This window comes from Meriones unguiculatus, chromosome 6, assembly GCF_030254825.1.
Source record: "Meriones unguiculatus strain TT.TT164.6M chromosome 6, Bangor_MerUng_6.1, whole genome shotgun sequence".
Classification (NCBI taxonomy): Eukaryota; Metazoa; Chordata; class Mammalia; order Rodentia; family Muridae; genus Meriones; species Meriones unguiculatus.
The window spans coordinates 61015173-61019150 of record NC_083354.1 but is presented as its reverse complement, the minus strand read 5'-3'; the positions used below and the strand labels follow the sequence as shown (position 1 = coordinate 61019150).

The window sequence follows — 3978 nt, the reverse complement described above, 5'->3', positions numbered from 1 at the left end:
GGGGTCGGGAATCACCATGATCTGTACTTTTTCCCTTGTAACCAGATGTGATTTGCAGTGAAGGTCTCCATTTGTTGTAAAGAGAGTCTTGTCTGATGAGAGGTAGTAGCTCATATAGATCCCATGGGTATATATTCAAATATTTTGTCACTCTTGACTCTCTTTCAGATCCTAGGCCCAGGTTACACTTTACCAATTTGAACAGACACAAGAGACTGGAAATTTGGCCAGTTTGGTGTATGGGAGATTTACAAGAAAAAATGCGAGAATCATTTTGAGGTACATCAGTGTTCTTCTTTTCCAGTAGTTGTTATCCAGGAGAGTTTTATCCACCTGGATGATCTGTACATTGCTTGACAAGACAACTGGGACTTCTAGGATGTAATGACTGTTGTCACCCTGTGCTGTTCTTTACTCTGTCTTTACCGTTCTTTTCTCTGGTAGAGAAATAAGCATAATAGCTAGTTCCAAGTCCAGGTGGTCTCACTTACTATGGCATGCATGTTGGTGGTGGTCAATGCTGGTGAATAAGCATTTACAGAAGCATTATCCTACCCTGGCTTTCTACTCCCCGCTGAGAAAAGTCTTGAGGGGAAGCACCCAACACTGTTCTGAAAACTCAGGGTAGAAACACCCGAGCTAACTGTAACTGCATATTCTTGGTTCCTGTTAAATTGATTTCTTGTTTTATGCTGAGGTTGCCAACTAGGATAGAGTTTGTGTGTGCATGCACACATGTGTGTGTTCCTCATCTTTAAAATCTCCCTGCACCTCTCTTTCTCACAGGCATCAGTTCATAGAATCAGCAGGCCTAGAGAAGTCAGCATGCTGGTTACCATAATTTGGGTTTGTCACAAAAACTATGTGACCCCACAAAGACCCTTTGAGAAATCATTCTCAAACAAGAACTGATGTTGATCAGAGTAGAGCTCCACAAAAAACACGAGGTGTAGTGTGTCAAGTTTACATTGGGCAAGATTCGCAAGGCTGCCTGGGAATTGTTGACACTGGACAAAAAGGACCCCCAGAGTATCTTTTTGAAGGCAATGTTCTACTGGGCAACTTGTTCAAATTGAAGTGTTGAATGAGGGAAAGATGAAGCTGGATTATACCCTATGCCTGAAGGCTGAGGATTTCTTGGACAGGCAGCTGCAGAATGAGGTCTTTAATTTGAACCTGGCCAAATCCATTCACCATGCCTGTGTACTGATCCGCAAGCATATCAGGATCTGCAATAAAGTGGTGAATATTCTGTGCTTCATTGTCCATCTGGACTCCCAGAAGCACATGGACATCTCCTCCTTTCTCATCCAGGCTAAGTGAAGAGGAAGAATGCCAAGAAAGACCAGGGTGGTGCTGGAGCTGGTGATGATGAGGAAGATGATTAAATCAATACCTTCCTGGACTTGAGGACTGAATGTAGGTTTCCAGTTGACTAATAAAACAGAATTGATACTTGGAAAAATTCTTCCTCTAATATGCACTTGGGGTTGCTCTGTGAGAAGTGTTTTCCTTTAGGCAATCTCTTGCAAGTGTACGAGCTTGTAAAAAATGTGATAAATTTTTCAATTCTGTGTTCAATTTTTGTTATTTTAATTTTCTTACAAATTATTTTAGATTGGAGGGTCTAATGTACAAAAAAAAAAAACAAAAAGAAAAACAAAAGAGGAAAGTGTGACCATCATATTGTACTCACAAACACTTTTCTTAGCAGTGACAATGAGTATGAGTATTGGTATTTTAGGGACACAGGACCACCAGCTATAGCCAATTAAATGCAAATTTGTCAAACACTGAAAGTTTAAGTTGTCTGGACAAAATTTGCCTCAATCAAATCAAAATGAGTTTTAGTGTAGATATTTAAAGAGATGGGCACCTGTTGGTTGGATAGCCAAGTCTTGTACAATCATGGGAGCTTCCCTTATGACTCAAGGTTTCCTCCCATAACACAGGAGGGTTTCCCTACTGTTCATCATGATGGAATTTAGATAGACATAGAAACTTCTGGACAAGTCTGTGAAGAATTAGTGCCAATCCATTCACTTTAGTTGGAAAGAGCCACCCTAAATGGTAATAAGATTTATTTATCCCTTCTATGGATTAGAGTCTCAAAATGAAGAATAGGGGAAAGTGGAGCTGAGCAGGAAGCTTTCCTAGAGTTCCTGCTTCCTAATGCTTTGGGGATGCCATTAAAACAGCTGCCTTGGGATCCTGCCACCATTTTTTCCCACCTTGATGGACAATATCCTTGAATTGTGAGCCCCAATACGTTCCTGTTCATGTAAAATTAATCAGGAAAAAGGAAAGTAACTAATATGGTCTTCAAGTGTCAAGAGGTTGTAGAGGAATGTTACTTTAGAACATGGCTGTTCTGGTAAGAGATGAGATCCAAAGATCTTCTAAATCTCTGTGACCCAGCTGGAATACACACACACTTTTAATTCAGGAGACAGAGTCAAGCAGATCAGAGATCAAGGCCAGCCAGGTACAGAACCAGTTTCAGGAAAAGAAAATCTTAGATCCAGGTGTGGGGATACATTCCTTTAATCCCAAACAATGAAGATAAAATTAGGTTGCAGAAAGAAGCACCCATGCTTGGAATTTATGTCCACTTGAGTGGCAGAAAAGATGACAAATCACTGAAGATTTGACAGAATAGGATACGCCCATTCTCATGAGAAGAAATAGGAAAGAGGGTCATCTTAGGTGGCAATACAAATTGATAGGAGCCAGTTTTACTGGGACAGTAATAGATAGACTGTGGAGAGAGAAGTCAGGTAAAACCTGCAGGAGCCAGAGAGTGAGATGGAGCCAGGAAATTAGAGCAGATTTCTGGAGTTAGTTGGAGGCTAAGCTAAGCAATTCAGAGGCCTAAAGAAAAGCCAGATTGAATAAGTTAGCTGGGAGAGGAGTTTGAGTTAAAACATCAGAGTTAAACCAGCCAGACCAAAGCTCAGTAAGAACAAGAATGGGCGATCATATAAAGCAGTAAGTCTCAGAGGCTGAAGAAATCCCAGGCCTAGGTTAGAGTGTATGGAGATTAGAAGCTTCCAGCAATAATCCTAGGCTAGCAGAAGAGGCAGTATGCCTCTCAGACAATTAACTGAACCAGGCAGATAAAACATACTTTTACAAGAAGTGAAACACTGAGATCTGCATTACTAGTTAGCTAAAATCAAATATTAAAGCAAAGCATTTACTAGGGAAAGAGTGAAGTAAGGTTGCATTTTCTTGGAGAGACAACCAAAGAAAGAGGTGACTTACTCCAGTGAAAAATATGAAAGCTTCAGAGGTTTGAAATGAAGGTGTTTTAACTCAGAAATATGGCATTCTCTTTCTTCCTTTTTTATTATTTGAGATTTTTACTTTACAACTCTTAAGAGTGCAGTCTCCCTTCTCACTCTACCCTCAACTTCTGCTCCTGCCCCCCTCCTGTCTTCCTTTTCCCCCAGAAAAGAGGAGCTTCCTCCCCTACTGACCCGGCCCGCAGGTCAGTCTAACAAGACCCTAAGGCAGGGGATGAGAATGGGAAGGGACAAGAGATGCGAAGAATGGAGACAAGCCAGAATTCTGATCAAGTCTCGGGTTAATTGTTCTTTAGGTTACAGCTTATAAAGAGTAAGAATGGGCAGTTCAGGGGGAGGAACTAGTTTCAGTGAAAAACACAGAGCAGGATATTCTGCAGGAAATTCTAAATGCAGGAGAATAACTCTCAGGTAAGCAGGAGAAAAGTTCTCATGTGGATACCTGACAAATCTAAATGGTTGAGCACACATCTAAAGAAGAAACAACACCTGTGTTCCAGGGGTGAAAATTCACCATGTCCTGCTAAGCAGACTGTGCTTCATGGATTACAAGCAGCTTAGAATCCAGCAGCCATTTTATAGCTCCACACATCCTACTCCATTCCAACACTCCCCAGCACATTAAGTCACATTAGGACTGGGCATATCCTCATTCCCCAGGCTAGGCAAGACA

The 3978-nt window shown here is 41.3% G+C and overlaps 1 pseudogene; it reads left to right on the top strand.

The window, feature by feature from the left end:
- Positions 1-825: 825 nt before the first annotated feature.
- Positions 826-1388, top strand: LOC132654843 (small ribosomal subunit protein uS4-like; annotated as a pseudogene).
- The last annotated feature ends 2590 nt before the right edge of the window (positions 1389-3978 follow it).